The sequence below is a fragment of the Canis lupus genome, chromosome 32 (assembly GCF_011100685.1).
Source record: "Canis lupus familiaris isolate Mischka breed German Shepherd chromosome 32, alternate assembly UU_Cfam_GSD_1.0, whole genome shotgun sequence".
Lineage (NCBI taxonomy): Eukaryota > Metazoa > Chordata > Mammalia > Carnivora > Canidae > Canis > Canis lupus.
Window position 1 is genome coordinate 3,913,652 of NC_049253.1, and position 19,074 is coordinate 3,932,725.

Here is a 19,074-nt window from a genome sequence, read left to right on the forward strand (position 1 = left end):
ATATATTTTTTTGAAATTTTCTTATTGAAAATCTATTTAGATAAATCTATCATCTATCTATCTATCTATCTATCTATCTATCTATCTATCATCTATCTACCTGGCATCTGTCTATCTTGCATCTATATATCTAGCATCTATTTCTAGCCAGAAAGGAATTGGTAAATAAGATTCATAGGCCCCATTTTCAGATGACGAGAAGGACATATGATTCATTGACCAGAGTAGATCATACAGAAATGTTGAGGGCATCTCATGGTGCCAGCAGCTATATCCAATAGTATTGTCAGTGCCCAGCTGCCCCAGCTATGTTCCCTTTGGAACTGTAACCTAACTGTTCCTTGCATTATAATATTGACTGTGGTATTTAGAGCTTACCTTTACTATCTTTGTTTCTGTTTTCCTAATTTCCCAAACTCTACGAGCTTTATGAGCTAATCAGTAGCTTTCCAACATTTTCCTTCTACTTGAGTTAGAACTTATTTCTCTTGCTTGGAATAATAGAACCCATACCTTTACAGAAACTTTACAGCTATAGTTTTAGGTGCAAACTAAATTAAATGTTACATTTTCTTCTAAAATAATTATGGTTATCATAAAATGACTATAGTTTTAGTTAGTATCACTTTGCTTTTTTCCTTAAATTCTATTTTGTTAGCTATTCACATAGCCACAGTCACTTTTTTTGTTGTGCTTTGTTTAAAATTTGCATTTTTCCATTCTTGACTTTCTTCATATCTGTGTCCCTCTATTTTAGATGTGTCTCTTGTAAAACAGAATTGTCGGCAAATGTAGGTTGCAACCTTACAATCCAATCATTGTAGATCTGCACAATCATTCCCAGTATATTGGACAGTGCAATGACCTTTTTCATATTTGAAATCCAATAGCAAGCCCTGGAGAGAAAATCACATCAGCTGCCGCCATCATGAACTGGTTTTCATTCATAGCAATGTATGTGATCCCTGCAGCAACCTTTCTTCGTTATTTCAGACGGGTATAATTGTCTCCATTTTATTGTTGAGGACAGGTAAATAAGTTTCCCAAGGAGACGCAGGAAGGAAAATGGGGTTTGAAATCAGTAAGCTCTGATTTTACAATATATTAATTCTTTAAAGTGTTATACCATTTCCACACATAGATTTAGATTAAACTAAATGTCCAGCATCATGTAGCCCCTTTTGGTTCTAACCACTTACTTTTTCACACTTCCATCTTCATATCTCCTTTGATGTATAATTCAGATTAACACATTTTTTCCTAGAAAGCAGATGCTTAAATTTGGAGAGGAGGGAAGATTCAGAGGGAAGATACGTTTAAAACATATCCTTCAAAGGAAAAACTACAGTGTTAAGTATCCTAAAATGTGTGTGTGTGTGTGTGTGTGTGTGTGTGTGTGTGTAGGTATGTATTTACAAACTAATTGCTGGGCTTTGTTCTATAGCTTTTGCATAAATTGATTCATTAAAACCCCATAGCAGGTATATGAAGTAGTAATTTATATTATTCTTATTTTGCAGGTGTGGGAACTGAAGCAGAGATAGAGATAAAGTGTTTTTTCCAAGGCTTTACAGCTAGGGTTTTGACCTAAAGCTGTCTGCTTCAGCATCTGTCCCTGACCACTACTCTAAAAGATTTATATTTTACTGGTATTTTGAATAGAAAGTATTTTGAGAATATATTATTTGTTTCAGAAAATATATTAATCATTTCAGAAACCAATGTTAGGTCCCAAAAGGCTCCTCACTAAGTTTTTTTTTTTCTGTTTATATGTTTAAAATATATTTAACAGACTAAAGATAACACAAATTTATAAAATATAAATATGTTTATTAGTATTTCTTATCTCAAGACAATATGTTTAAACTTATGGCTAATAATAATTCTTAACTCTCTTTTGAAATCAGTATATTTGAGTTCTAGAAATAAAAACAGTATAATTTTTTTCAACAAATATGCATATACTGGGTATTTACCATTCAACAAATCATTGTCTGAACTCTAGAGATTTAACAATGAGCAAACCAGTCAATAAAACATGTAATCTAAAAGTATCATATACTACAGTAGATAAAGAAATGGAGTAGGTAGTAGATTGTAGGGTAGTGAACAAATAAAGAAGAAAATATATATCATATACTAAATGGTTATAGTATGTAGAAAAATAGGAAGGCAAGCAGTGTAGACAGAACTAAGAAGTGGAAATGGAGCTGGAATTTTAAGTTGAGGTGATCAAGGAAATCTTCATAGAAAAAAAGAAACAATATTAGAAAACCAACATGAAGAGGTAAGGGAAAAATGTCTGTGTACTTGGAGGGAGAATTCCAGGCAGAGGGACTCAGGAGGCAACAGACCTGCTATGTTAACAGAGCATTTTGGGACCTACGGCATAAGCATAAGAAGGTTGATTGGGCCTCTGTGGAACAAGTATACGTGTCTCTTTTATCTTTTCAAGATAGGCAAATAGTAGATCTCACAGACTTAAGAGAGAACAATGAGTATTTTCATTTTCAATAAAGGATTACTTAAGACACAAGTCTCTTAATGTTACTATATATTTTTCTATGAAACATAAATATACATTTTTAGTTATGTAAATTAAACTTAACTGATCACAAAAGTTGATTATTTAACTAGATACATATAAAACTCATTACTTTAAAATGTTTCCCAACCATATGTTTTACACTTTTTTGGAATATCTTTCAAATATAGCTATCTCATTCCATAAAATCTGAGTTTCTTACCATATGAAATACATTAAAAACGTAAGTAACACAAGTAAATATAAATTTTGGAGCTATATTATTAACATAAGTATTTTGCTTTGGATAGACATTTTAAAATATATTGTGAAATTATGTTTAATAGGGTAATATCTGTATCCAATGTAATTCATACAAAAATTGTGTAGAATCAGTTGTTATCGTTCAATACATATATATATAATTGTGCTCTATTAGCTTTATCATCTTCAATGGAGTTGGTGCTAATTTCTTAAAATTTTCTTAATTTATTTGAAAGTACTAGTCTGACAGGAATGTTTTAGAGGTCTAAATATTGTAGATCACACAATTTTTCTTTAGATATTTTGAGTATATGATTTATGAAGTTTTGTAGAGATGTAGTCAAAGATACTTTTTTAGTAAATGATATTTAGTGTTTCCCATTTCTACCTTGGAGTAGTATTTCTTATACACAGGGAAAATAAGGTTCTTTGACTGGTTGTTTTTTCTGCTTTTCTTAAGCTTTTACCTAGAATGGTAAGATAAGAGCTGGACAAAAGTTAGTCAAATACAAGACTATTTCATTTAACTTCACAAAAAAAAAAAAATATGGTTATTTGTCCTAAAGCAGCATCACCAAGAATGAGGATAATGGAACTGATTCAGGCAATACTATCGAGATAGTTTACTTGAGTTTTACTTAGGATTTGATCCTTCTACTTATGCATGTTTAGGGAAAAATATGTTAAGGATCTAGCATCATTCAGCTTTCGCTTCAGCAACTTTGGAGACATTGATGACATGCTCTGGGACAGAAAACAGGAGCAGAAATTCATGAGATAATTTTTTTTGAGTTTTGAATATATTAAACTTGAGATGCTCTTGAGCTATTAAAATGCAGGTAATGAGCAACCTGTTAAAGCTGTGAAGAAAGAAAGAAAGAAAAAGAAAGGAAAAATAAATAAATAAAATGCAGGTAACTCTTGGCATATATCTCTTTAAATGGTGAGGAAGATCTCAGATGGAGACTCTCCTTTTTTGGGGGGAGGTCATCACAATACAGATACAGATGATAATTGAAGAGATAGTGATAAGAAATCTGTAAGAATGTATCTGTATATAATTTTTCTCTAACTGTACGTATATACAAGGACCAAGTCCTGTTAAGACTATCTTGTTACTAGTGCCTGAATCTGTCTCATTTTCTCCATTCTTGGTGATACTACTTTAGTACAGACAACCATAATTCTTTTGTGAAGTTCTATTAAAAGCTTTGTATTTGACCAACTTTTGTCTGACTCTCATCAAACCATTCTCTAAAATATTGCCAGTAGGGATCCCTGGGTGGCACAGCGGTTTGGCACCTGCCTTTGGCCCAGGGCTCGATCCTGGAGACCCGGGATCGAATCCCACATCGGGCTCCCGGTGCATGGAGCCTGCTTCTCCCTCTGCCTGTGTCTCTGCCTCTCTCTCTCTCACTGTGTGCCTATCATAAATAAATAAAAAAAAATTAAAAAAAATAAAAAATAAAATAAAATATTGCCAGTAATTTTCTATTAAATGCAAATTTGATCATGTCATTCATTTGCCAAAATGTTTAGTCTGGAAAACTCTTACCAGCTGTTTAAAGTATATAATTCATTATTGTTCTTTAGTTCACATTATAGGTATTAGTTTTTTTAAGAAGACTTTATAGCAAAGAAGCCTGGTTTAGTTTCTCTAATCCTGGGATGCCTTGGTGGCTCAATGGTTGACCATCTGCCATTGGCTCAGGTCATGATCCCTGGGTCCTGGGATCAAGTCCCATATCAGGGTCCTTGCAGAAAGCCTGCTTCTCCCTCTGCCTATGTCTCTGCCTCTCTCTGTGTGTCTCTCATGAATAAATAAAATATTTTAAAAAATTCTCTAATCCCTTTGCTTATCATCATGTGATAATTATTCTCTTTCTCCATCAGATTATAAATAACGAGAGAAGGAACTGTCTTTTTAACCTTTGCAGGCAAGGCTGAGCATAGTGTTGCATTCAACAAGTCCTTGATATTTGCTGAGTTAAATCACTCACTTATAGCAGGCATAGTTAGTAAGAATATATGATTTGAATACTATTTTTAATCTGCCAACACACTATGTGGTATAGAATGTTGCATATAAAATGAAGTGTTAAATTGCTGTCCTCAAGTAGCTTATGGTCTACTACTGGCCCTGCCAGGTATAAAATCATGAAAAATAATGGACAATAAACCATTTGCTTATTACCAAATACAAAATTCTGGGGATAATTTTTATAAGAAGTCATTGGAGCACAGACTGTAATAATTCTATAATGTTTCTTAAAAAGAAAAAGCCATAATTAAGCCCCCTCTCTTGGTTTAGCCTTTTTTGACCTTTACATAATAAATGAGAATCAGGTATCCAATTTGGAAAACAAGCAGGCATTTTATGAATAAACATGTTCATTCACATTGGTTATTCAATGCATGCTGAATTTTCCTCATATGCTCTAACTGTACTGAATGTTGGAGACATATAGCCACTAGTATTGAATAGTTTACAATGTAATGAGGAAAGGAAACAGATAGATGCATAATTTAAAACAATTGGTGATTTTAACCGTAGCTATATACAGAGGGTAAACATAGGGATCAAGAGTACTTGAGTATGCATGAATCTCTAATATATTGGGGGAAATGAGTGTTATTATGATGATTTAAGGAAACTGAATAAAATAACCAGGTATTACCATTACAATATCATTTACATTTAGTGGATATCCTCTGTTATCCTCAAGCACAAAAAATTTCTAATCAAAACAATGTAACTATTATTTGATAAAACATAGTTATATTGGAAGTTGCTGTGAAAATAAAGGAATTATTTTTTAATTATTTGTGAATATTCTATCTCATAAATATTTATAGTGCAGATTAGTCCCTCAGCAAAGTTTTGTATTGCATGTGAATTTCTTTTTTTCTTTTCTTTTTCTTTTTCAATCATTTTAGGCTATGAAGTGAATATGTAGTGACTAGAAATTAAATATCAAGTGGGGACTAATAATCTTAGAGATTTAAAGCTCTCCTAATAATTATGCAGAGATGGTGAGATTTTTCAATTCATAAACAAAATTATTAGTAAAAGAAAAACTTTTAGTAATGAAACTGATGTGATTGTAGAGACAGATCTTATGAATTGTCCAATATTGTAAAATCACTTTTCAAGGCACAAATACTTGGAACCAACTTTGAGGCAAATTTGTTTTTTTCCCCTTGCTATTTTAGAGCTTTGAACTTAGAGCAATTAGCTTAAGTTATGTTTCAGTCAATATCAAAGTTGCCATTTTATGCAAAACAATTCTAGATTTGGGCCAGTTATCTCCCTTTGGGGCATAATTAAGAACAAAACCTTGTTCGATGGTTAATGTCAATATTTAAAAAAAAACAAAAATGAGTAATGTCATCTGCTAAAAGGGCACATTTCACACTTGCTCATGTAGGCATGGGGGAAGTGTTTTCTTTCTTTACAACTTTGAGAACAGATGTGAATAAATACTATTTCCCCAGGAAGCAAAATCAATCTGTGGGAACTTCACAAGTTACACGTTGCTGGCCATCAGCACTGCACATTTGAAATGCTGTGGAATGAGCTGGAGGTCATCCTGTTATCAGCACCCAGTGGAAAAGGCTATGGCACGCTAATATAGATTTTCCTGCCAAAATCAGTTACTGTTTAACATCTTCCTTGACCCAGGGACAATTTCTTCTCTCCGAAGATTACAGTCGGGGATCAAATATGCTGCGTTAATAATATTAAATTCCAAAGAGTGACTCAGATGAGGGAACTATTGAAAGAGATTTAGTTACTCACGTAAGTATCATCTTGTAGTGAGTTAATAAAGTAATATAATAAAAAGATGTTTCCATCTAGGGACACTGGATTAATTCAGACAACTTTCTTGATATTGCATATAAAATGTGTATGCTTATCTGCAATTCCATTTATACTTTGCAGTATTTGCATGTTGACAATTATTTTAAAGCAATTATACATCGAATCATGTCTATGTACATTTTGGTTAATTATACACATTTTCTTTATTTTTCAAAATGATTTCCCTGCGTCAAAACTGAATACATCAATTGCCTTATTGTTCTCCTCAGGCCTCATTAGCTTGAGGTTATATTGTTGCCATAGAAATTTCATTGATGGTTTGACTCTCTACATGTGACTTTAAGAATTGTCAATTTTTTTTGTTTGTTTGTTTCCTTATCCCTCTAGTATCTTATATCATATGTACTCATGAAGAAATCTGAGAATTTCTTTCTTCTGCTACTCCCACTTTGCTGTAGGTCTGGACATAATCTTCCCCTGGAGCAAGAGTTTGTGCCATTTCTACCACTATGTTTTCATTCAGTCCACTTATTGTTCTGCACAGCTGGGGAACTCTGGCTATTCCACTTCCCTCAGCACAGCCCCTTCCCATCCATTCTGCACCTGGGAACTCACATGGCAGCATTGCTGTGTACATTAACCTCATTCTTCTGAACAACTTGTCAATGCTCTGCCCATGTCACATTGTGTGCTATTTGTGCCAGAACCACTCACCCCTGCATGGCCATTGGATCATTTGTAGAAGTCAATGCACACTCTGTATTTGGCGTTCTGATATCATTTGACTCCATTTTTCCAGGCAGCTACAGAATATTTCAATATGGCTGATTCTTAAGTGGTAGATGCCACTTGACTACATGCTACCACTGGGCATATTATTTGTCACTGTATTTCCATGTCAGTAATATATCAAGCACCCAATAAGTATTTTAGGAATGGAATTTAATTCGCTTTATCTGCTCAGAGTCACTTTTCTTCTGAAAGGAGGAAAATAATCTCCCAATCTTTATTGGATTCTGTCTTATAGAGATATTAGAATCAAAGCATTAGGGTTCAAAGAGGTTAGTAGGACAGACCTCTCACTTTACACAGGGACATATTATCACTAGGTCATACAACTTTCACCAGGCTAAATGGGTTAGTTTTTGTATTGCAATACATGTTTTAAGTTAGTTTTATGGAAAGGCATAATTATTTTGAAGGGTTTAATATATACAATATTGCTGGTAGAGGAAATATACAAGATGAATCTTTTTTTTTTAGATTTTATTTATTTATTCATGAGAGACACAGAGAGAGAGGCAGAGACACAGGAGGGAGGGAGAAGCAGGCTCCACTAACGAAGCCCGATGTGGGACTCGGTCCCAGAGTCCCAGGATCACGCCCTGAGCCAAGGGCAGACGCTGAACCGCTGAGCCACCCAGGCGTTCCTACAAGATGAATCTGAAGCATCTTGTAGTACCAGAAAAGCAAGGAAGCGCTCAAAAATAAAAACAAACAGGCCAACTCACAGTGATGACTGTATTTCAGACAGACATGGCAGTTCATGAAAGAGCCCCCAGTGGCCAAACCTGGAACAATTTGAGAAAGAAATAAAATAGTATTGGATCATAACGCAAGGTATAAAATAAATGAGTCCATACTGATATAAATAAATGCTTGAATATATAAATGGAGGAAAAGACACAAATCTCTCATACAAAAGAATTCCAAATAGCTAAGGTAGGAACACTGCTATCAGGGTAGTGGAGAAAGGTAGTGACGGGCTGTGTAGAATGCTTTCCTTCCTAGGAGTAAAAGGAGGGTGGGAGGGGGAAGAAGCTTAACATTAGAGAAACGTGGAAAACACTGCTTTAGTCAGATGATTAAGGTCAACACCAACAGCAAGTCATTTTCCTAGCATATCATGTGATGAAAATGGCAGTTTATCTTCTTCTCATACCTCTAGGCTCTTGTCCATCAGTTTGGGCAAGTTTTGGGAGTCTTCATGCATTCTTCATAATATACTTATATACAGTCTCTTTAGTTCCTGTGAGTGTTTCCAAACAGCCAGCTCCTCAATAATATTTTTAAACTTTATTTAAATTACATAGATATTAATAAGATTTACCTCATATGTCATACCTAAACTAAGTGACCATGAATATTCAACTTGGTAACTATGAACAACTCTTTTTGTCTATTTTACTTTTCTTATTCTCAAGCATCTTACTTCATGAGGCCCCCAGTCTGTGTACAGAAATAAGAAAACATTAACATAACATGATTCCTTTTAAGTAATTAAAGTGTATTTTTGAAAAAAAAATGTGGATTCCTTACCACAGTGTTTTAGTAATAGTCTGCTGGTGCTTTAAAATGATAGCATAATGTAAGAATGGGTATGAAAATTAGAAATATCCTTTAATATCCTCCGAATGGTAAATTGTTTCATTTTATGATAAAGTTGGCTTTCTAAAAGCATAAGAAAAGGCATGGCCCCTGAACACAGAAACTTGTTGGAATGTAGGAGGAATTTGAAAGATATATTGAATGATATGAAATGTTTTTATAACTGATCTCTGATGTATCATAAATGCTCAGTGCTTATTGAATGCTTTCTAACCAGCCTTTTACTTAAATTTTGTTTTACTTTATGCAGGTATGTTTAATATTTTCTCTTGTGTATGAAAATAACTTCTTTAAGTGGATCTTGGGAGCTCATATGCATGTTCAGTGGCCATTACTAGAGCCTGAAATTCCCTCTGTTTCTAAAACTCACTCCGTGTCTGGCTGCTCAATGGAATGCTGAACACACTGAAAACTGGCAAAGGCTAAGACAGTAATATTTAGCTACATCATATTTACATAAGAACCTTGTATAATACTTGAAAGAAAACTGCCAAAATAAAACCCTCAGAGGAGGGATTTTTCTATTTAATTTTCACATACATTGTATCTGGGAACATATCATAGAGAATGTTAAGATGGCAACACTATTAATTTTCTCCACTACAAGCACAAGAGCAAATTGTCATAGAAAGATCATCTTTAGCCTTGGTGTGACTTCTGTAGAATGTGACACTAAGTAATTTTACTAAGTAAACAGTGACCATGGCCAGACACATTTTCAACTTCAACTAGGAGTTTTTCATTCAATCTTTTAACCTTTCCAAAATCTAGGGGGAAGAGATTTTTAAGATATATAGGGCATGTAACAAAGATCATCCTATCAAACTAAGAAAAATACACTGAATTATATATTCCAGTTTTTAAATTGCTAATTTTTCATTATTTTCTTTTACATCACCTTTTCTGTTGCAAGGAAAGATCAACCCAGTGGGTGCACCTGCTGAAGACCTGGACCTCAGTATATTCTTAAAGATTTACTGGACACTAAGTGAAGGCTGTGGTCAGGTTTGGAGGCATGATTCTATATGATTTTCATCAGTTCCTTTAATTTTATTAAACTCAGAATCCTCACTTTAAAATAGAATATGTTACATACATCATGGGTTACTGGGAGAACTTGAACAAGCAAAATTTTCTAAGGTCTATAAAATACTTAGTAAATTTTTGTTTCTGTTAAATTCTATAACTATTTCAGGGAGAATCTGGAAGGTGTAAATAAAGTAATACCTGTGAAAATATTGTCTCTATTAATAATTTATAATTAGTAAGTTATTAAAAGTAATAATAGTTATTTAATTAATTATTTTCATTAATAATTCAAATTAATCAGGCTCAAGCTATTTACTCTTCATTGGATTGATAACAATAGTAGCAAAAACAAAGGCATAGCTAAGAATAATTATAATAATTATAGTAAACACTCAAGACTGCTTATTCTTTACCTTCTGCTTTTCTTTTTTTTTTTTTAAGATTTTTTAAATTTATTTATTCATAGAGATGCAGAGAGAGAGAGAGAGAGAGAGAGGCAGAGACACAGGCAGAGGGAGAAGCAGGCTCCATGCAGGGAGCCTGACGTGGGACTCGATCCAGGGTCTCCAGGATCACGCCCTGGGCTGCAGCCGGCGCTAAACCACTGCGCCACCGGGGCTGCCCACCTTCTGCTTTTCTTTATCTCATTTTTAAAACATTTATTTAAATTCAAATTAATTAACATATAATGTATTAGTGGTTTCAGAGGTCGAGGTCAGTGATTCATCAGTCTCATTTAATACCCAGGCCTCATTATATCACATGCCCTCCTAAATGTCCATCACACAATTGCCCCATCCTCTCATCCCCCTCCCCTCCAGTGACCCTCAATTTGTTTCCTATGATTAGGAATCTCTTATGGTTTGTCTCCCTCTCTGATTTCATCTCATTTTATTTTTTCCTCTCTTCTCCTATGTTCATCTTTTTTGTTTCTTAAATTCCACATATGAGTGAGATCATATAATTGTCTTTCTCTGATTGATTTATTTTGCTTAGCATGATAGTCTCTAGTTCCACCCACATCATTGCAAATGGCAAGATTTTTTTTATGATGGCTGAGTAGTATTTCATTGAATATATATACTGCCTCTTCTTTATCCATTCATCTGGCAACAGACATCAGGGCTTTTTCCATAGTTTGGCTATTGTGGACATTGCTGCTATGAACATTGGGGTGCAGATGCCCCTTCAGATCACTACCTTTGTATCTTTGGGGTAAATACCCAGTAGTGCAATTGCTGAATTGTAGAATAGCTCTATTTTCAACTGTTTGAGGAACCTCTATAGTTTTCTAGGGTGGCTGCATACATGGTGCTTTTCTAAACATTTTATATATATTAATTAATTTAACATTTCTAGAAAACCCTAAGCATAAGTTACTATTATACCTTACATTTTTTTTTTCAGAACAGGAAATGGAACCGCACAGCTAAGTAATTTCCTGAAAGGTCAGCAGGTAAATGACAGAATAGGTGCTCTGAACTATTGTGTCACATGGTTGCTCTTGGAAGATAATCTAGAACAGCAACACAGAATTTTAGAAAATAATTTCTTTTATCAGAAAATGAATTTCCCAACAAATTACTATTGTGTAGTCAATATTTTTTCTTTTCTTTTGTTAAAGATTTTATTATTTATTTATTTATTTATTTATTTATTTATTTATTTATTTTGGGGGGGGCGGCCCTGAGTGCATGCACACAGGCACATAGGATTGAAGGGAAGAGGAGAAGGGGAGGGAGAAGCAGACCCCCTGTTGAGCAGGGAGCTCAACTCAGGACTCACATCCTAGGTCCCTGAGATCATGACCTGAGCTGAGGGTAAATGCTAACCAACTGAGCCCCCCAGCACCATTCAACATTTTTATTTTCAAAGATTAGTTGGTTGTTAAATGGTTTTGCTGCAGGGTGCAAAATTGACTTTTTTCTGTCATTGTTCTTGCAGAAACTCATGCTTCTGCTTCATTAATATGGCTTTACATATCATTTCTCAAATCCAAATATTACAAATATAGCTTTTTTTTAAATGCTAATAGCCTTGTTAATTAAAATTCTGTCCATCTTCAAAAATGTCTCTGAACCTGGGGCAATTTTTTTCATTCTTCTGTGTCTCATGAAACCATAATAATTAGTGATAGAGTTATGGTTTGAAGCTTGGGGTACTTATTTCAGGAAAAAAAAAAGTTGTACATGATTTAAAGGGTGAAGCTTACATAAAAATTGCCTTATTATCACCGGTGTCTGCATGATCTGTTCTGCGCCACAATGCAGTCCAACTTGCCTAATTATCTGTAAGACACTGAACAACTTGCTGTGAACACCAGACAGTATGCTGCCTTTCCCAGAGCATCCAAACAATTACATGTGGAATCTGAGCATGCAAAGTGCTTCTGATTTAGGTAAAACACCAAACCGTTGTTTTCTTACAATAAGCCTCTATTCCTGGCGGTACCCCCATTCATCATGCCACTCCTTTTAATGCTCTGCTGCACTGTCTGCTGTGCTTTGTTTTGTATTCCCAGCTGCTATTCAGTTCTTGGCTCTGACAGCTGGATTATGAGTGGTATTTGAGGTTAATTAAATCAGTGATGAATTTTAAATAGAGGTACAAAATTAGGGCAGCAAGACCTAGAAAAAAAGTCAAATTTACTGAGAGTTGTCTAGGGGAAAATGAGTATGATGCCTCAGTTACAGAGAGGAGCAGTGTCTTTCAAAACTCTCTAGTTTGTTTGAGGAACTAGATGTCTACCTTAAATGGAGAATCTGTCACTCAGCTTACTATCACAGGCAACGTGATACTGGGTTGTTGTAACCATTTGGGCCACATAGAGTATTTAAAAAATACTAATGTAATTTCTGAACTTCTGTTTGTATGTTTTTTGCATAATTTTTGACAAAACTTACGTTGCCACATGTGCAAGCATAATGCAATTTTCTTCTGAAGGTCACATATCAAAATGAAAAGCACAAAGCCTTATTCATACAGTGTAGTGTTGTTTTATTCATAAATGAAGACAAGATGCTTAGGAGTGGTTTAAAATTATCTGTAGACTTTTCAAAAAGCACTGTTTACTCAATCTGTTTTTTCAAGTAGAAAATCTTTAACATATCAATAAATCTTCTCCTTTTTGGTCCTGCACAACCAATGCTGTTCTATAGTCTATACTTTTTATTTTTAAATGTAAATTTCCCATTACATGTATTCTAAAATTGAAATACTAAATTTAGATTTTACATTAACTTCATCAGTCCTATAAAATAAATGAAAATGCCAAATCTCTGCAACCACTGACATCTTCAGGGCATTGTAGTGATGTTCTCTAACACAATGCTTACTGGTTATTAGTTTTATTTACCCTTATTTGACAAAGAATTACATGCCAATGACAATATATTTATGGAAAATGATTATTTATTTTAACAGATTTTCATTTAATAAATAGGATTTACTAGATTGTTTTGTAAATTCCCACTACACAATCAGTTCTATATTTATGAAATTGGTGATTACTGTAATTCAAGTGGGAAAACTGCTTTCAGCTGTGAGTGAGTGATTAAGAATGTTCTATTCTCCCTCAGGAAACAGAAAGATGGACGAGATGTATAAAACCACCCTATTGAGAAAAAGGACAAAAGGCAGAGCAGGATTGTGATTCCTGCATAAATAGTAAGAAATAAAATCAGCCTGATGATTGCATTTTCTAAAATGTGGTGCACAAAGATGAAGTCAAGCAGGGCAGAATAATTTTGTGGAGTTAAGGGATGACTTAGGAGTTCAGGGATGCTGAGTTAGCTGAAATCTGGGAAAGAGCACCAAAGTGGAGGAGTTAGACCAAGAAAGTCTCCACTTAACAGTAGTGTTAATCTGGTGAAAATCCAATGAGATCTACATTAAGAGTGCTTGCAAGCCTTAAAAATCCAGCTAATACTCAAGGAACTTAAATGTCTACCCAAACTAAGTCCAATGCTCTTTAAAGAAACACAACAAAACCTACCTGTCAATGATATGACATCCACATTGTCCAACATCCAATCAAAAACTACAAGAAATGAGGAAAAATATGAATGATACTGAGAAAAAACAGGCAAAATAAACAGATTCACAGATTCCAGAAATTATAGAATTAGCAGGCATGACATGAAATTGCATTTATGACACATTTTTTCATCATTTTATGAAAATCACAAACAAAAAACAAATCAGGAAAAGGAGAGAAAGAGATACAGGCTTCTGGTTAGGGAGTTAATAAGTCACAGGTATAAAAGGCAGAGCTTAAGAAATACAGTCAATGATATTGCAATAGCTTGTGTGGTGACAAATAATAGTTATACTAGTTATACTTGTGTTTAGCATAGCCTAATATATAGAGAAGTTGAATCACTACATTGTACACCTGAAGCTAATGTAACATTTTGCGTCAACCATACCCCCCAAATAATAACTAACTAAATAAATAAATCTAGTTGCCAAATGAGCTACTCCAAAAATTGAAGTGCAATATGTCTGTGATGGCATTTAAATTAAAAAAACATGACTTGCTTCCAGTTCTTTTAATTTTAAAATATTTGGTTAATGGAAATCTTTATTAAGATTAGAATGTTGCCTATCTCATTGGACTGAGATGTGCCTGACTTTTTATGGGTCTATCATTCAAGTAATAGTGATGTCATTTGATTGACTATATAGTGTAGATAATATTTTCCAAAGTATTATGGAGATAGTTTTTAAAAGATGTTACAGACAAATACAGATACAAATACCTTCTCTTTCCATGCCATACAGTGAAATTTATATTTCCAAGTATAGAAAAGATTAATTTTATATCTAAAGCTATTTGGTTTTAGTAAATCAAACTTCAAAATCATTGAGAGTTAAATTAAAATTCTAAAATTATGATACAAAAATTAAAAAAATAAAATTATGATGAAACTTACCTTTAAAATTTCATACTATTTTCATGATAAGCATATCACAAGTTAATAGGAAACAAATGGAAGTATAAAATGTCTTATATATCTCTGTGACTATTGTGTCTGGGCCCCTCCATCCTCTCTTCTCTATTCAAATAATTAAAAAATATACACTTTGGTTACCATGCAACATTATTACAATATTAATGACTATATTCCCTATGCTATACTGTTCATCTCCATAACTTATTTAATTTTAACTGGAAGATTATACCTCTTAATCCCCTTCAGCTATTATGCTTGTCTTCCTACCCATCTTTCCTCCAACAAGCACCAGTTATTCTCCAGATGGTGACTACACTTGTGGTGAGGACTAAGTAATGTATAGAATTATGGAATCATCATGTTGTATACCTGACACTAATATAACCTTTTATGTGGACTATATTTCAATAATAAGTGTTTAAAAAAGAAAAAGTAAACTATTGTGCTTCAGAAAATACTGCTGAGAACTATGCTTTGTTCTGGGGAGAGAACAAGAAATAAGACTAAACTCTTTTGAAGAACATCATAATATAGCATTTTCATTTGTCTGTGAAGTCTTTTGTGTACATAGAAACCTACATTCCCATGAGTGAGGAGGACAATCAAAACAAAACAAAACAAAACAAAACCCCCAAAACACAGAGGCTAAAATGTTTCACTTCAATAAAAGTACAGCAGGAGAAGAGTTTGATTCTAAATGCCAGGATTAGGGAAGTCTTTATGTTGAGTGTAACACTTGAATGGAAACTTGAATTGGGAATAGAATATCTTCAGGATGAGCAAGCTGAGAAGCATCAAGTAACATCAGGAGCAATAGCCAGAAATGTGAAAACCTGTAGTAGAAGAAGAGAGATAATAAAGATTTGAGCAGAACTCAATAAAATAGAGACCAGAAGAAAAGTAGAATAGATCAACAAAACCAGGAGTTGGTTCTTTGAAAGAATTAATCAGATAGATAAACCCCTACCAGCCTTATTAAAAAGAAAAGAGAAAGGACTCAAATTAATAAAATCATTAATGAAAGAGGAGAGATCACAACCAATATTAAGAAAATACAAACGATTTTAAAAACATATTATGAGCAGCAATACGCCAATAAATTAGGCAATCTAGAAGAAATGGACGCATTTCTGGAAACCACAAACTACTGAAACTGGAACAGGAAGAAATAGAAAACCTGAACAGGCCAAAAACCAGGGAGGAAATTGAAGCAGTCATCAAAAACCTCCCAAGACACAAAAGTCCAGGACCAGATGGCTTCCCAGGGGAATTCTATCAAATGTTTAAAGAAGAAATAATACCTATTCTACTAAAGCTGCTTCAAAGGATAGAAAAGAAGGGAATACATCCAAACTCATTTTATGAGGCCAGAATTACCTTGATTTCAAAACGAGACAAAGACCCCACCAAAAAGGAGAATTATAGACCAATATCCCTGAAGAACTTGGATGCAAAAATTCTCACCAAGGTGCTAGCCAATAGGATCCAACAGTACATGAAGAGGCTTATTCACCATGACCAAGTGGGATTTATCCCTGGGATGCAAGGCTGGTTCAACACTCATAAAACAATCAATTTGATAGATCATGTCAACAAGAGAAAAAACAAGAACCATATGATCCTCTCCATAGATTCAGAGAAAGCATTTGATAAAATACAGCATCCATTCCTGATTAAAACTCTTCAAAGTCTAGGGATAGAGGGAACATATCTCAATAACATAAAAACCACCTATGAAAAGCCCACAGCGAATATCATTCTCAATGGGGAAAACTGAAAGCTTTTCCCCTAAGATTAGGAACACGGCAGGGATGTCCACTCTCACCCCTGTTATTCAACATTGTACTAGAAGTCCTAGCCTCAACAATCAAACAATAAAAAGAAATAAAAGGCATTCAAACTGGCCAAGAAGTAATCAAAGAAGGACAATCATCATACGGTTTCACTCGTATGTGGAATATAAGAAATAGTGAAAGAGATTGTAAGGAAAAGGAGGGGAACTGAGTGGGAAAAATTAAAGAGGAAGACAAATCATGAGAGACTCCTAACTCTGGGAAACAAACAAGGGTTGTGGAAAGGGAAGTGAGTGGGGGGATGGAGTAATTGGGTGATGGGCACTGACATGAGCATTTGATGGGATGAGCACTGGGTCCTATACTATATGTTAACAAATTGAACTTTAATAAAAACAAATGTAAATAAATATATAAATAAATAAATTACACTTGCTATAATTCACATAGAATAAAATGATTGAGATGTAGTTTAAGTCAGAGTGATTATTAAACCAAAAAGACTCAATGTCATTTATTTGAAATTATAATTCTGGTTTGTGACTGAAATGGCCACATCAATATAAAGACATGTATTTGTTCCTTATAAATGTATCCTTTATTGTTAAATTGTACTTTAGAAACTAGTTTCACATGTTTATAATTTATAATCAATTGACTATATATTAACAATACTTTGGGGCAGCCCAGGTGGCTCAGCAGTTTAGCATCACCTTCAGCCCAGGGCGTGATCCTGGAGACCCGGGATCGAGTCCCACGTCGGTCTTCCTGCATGGAGCCTGCTTCTCCCTCTGTCTGTGTCTCTGCCTCTCTCTCTCTCGATCTCTCTCTCTCTGTGTGTGTGTGTGTGTCTCATGAGTAAATAAAATTTTTAAAAAATAAAATAAAATTGCATTTAGAATTATGGATGTCTTTTTGAAATATATATGTATCAGTCTGGCAGTTGAAATCAGCAATACACATATTTAGCCTTTCTTTTCATGCTTAGTCTTGAAAATCTAGCTTTCAGCTGAAAATAAATTCCTGCTTAAATCCAGGATTTAGCATACTTCTTGTCTCAAATGGCCACTAGCCTCTTCATCCAGGTAACATTTCCTCTCCACTTTGGTACTCTTTTGCACAGGCTGAGATTCACTGCTGATAGCAAAGCCAAATATAAACCCATCTATCAGGACCCAAGGGAGGTTGTTATTATTCCCTGCATCCTCACCGTGTAAGGTCAATACTCCAACAAGATATGATTGAGTAAATAGGATGAGAAATTGTCTCAAAGTATAAACTACCAGCTGTCAATTCAATCAGTAACAAAAGAGCAGGAAAGTAGCCTCAAGAGGCTGTGTTGCCACTTGGGAATTAATTCCTTTTCCTGCTGAGGAGGTGTTTTAACTGAAGTGTAGCATTTGTTAGAAGCGGCATCACTTCATAGTATCTTTCCACATATAGTTCATGCATTGCAAAAAACTTATTTTGGCATAGTTGGCAAATTATATTCAAAAGGAAGGAAAAAAAAGATTTGTCTTCTCCCATATGTGGTGCTGGCTGTAGGGTTAGGATATAATCAGTAGAACATTGGCTCCTGAGATCATTAATTCTAAATGGAACAAAGTGTTGATGGCTTCCAAGACTCAGGAAGGAGGGGGAGACATAACATAAACTGTACTAAATATTATTTTATTTGCCCAAAAGTGCAATAACTTATAGCAATATTTTAAGTCAGTTTTCTAAGAACTAATAAAATCTACCCAGTATGTTCTCTTTTTTAAAGATTTATTTATTTTAGAGAGAGAGAGAGAGAAGGCACAAGCAGGGGCCTGGGGAAGGAGGAGAGGGAGAGTAGACTCCCCACTGAGCCAGATGCCTGCCGCAGGTCTCCATGTGGTGCTGGATTCTTTATTTATAAAACTGCAAATGTGCCATAGCCACTTGTGCATTTTTATTGGCACAGGCCTACCAATAAATCAGTTTTGAATATTTTAAGTCAAATGATAAATTGTGTTTACTTGAAAAGAATTTGTACTCACTGCATTTTAGTGTAAAGGACACAATGGCATCCTTTCTAACCAAAGTTACTAAGTGATAAATTTTAGGACCAATTCTCTCTGTTTGGTACTGTAAGTATAATCTAAACCTTGTTAAAGGTATTAGATTTTTAGAATTCCAGTGGATTTAAACATAAAACTTAAAAAATAAAGATTTAGCTGCATTCTCAGAATGTAAGATATACATAGATTTTTCATCTATTTCCTTGGATGACCTAAGCCACGAGTATTTTTATGATTCCACAAAATTACAGTACTT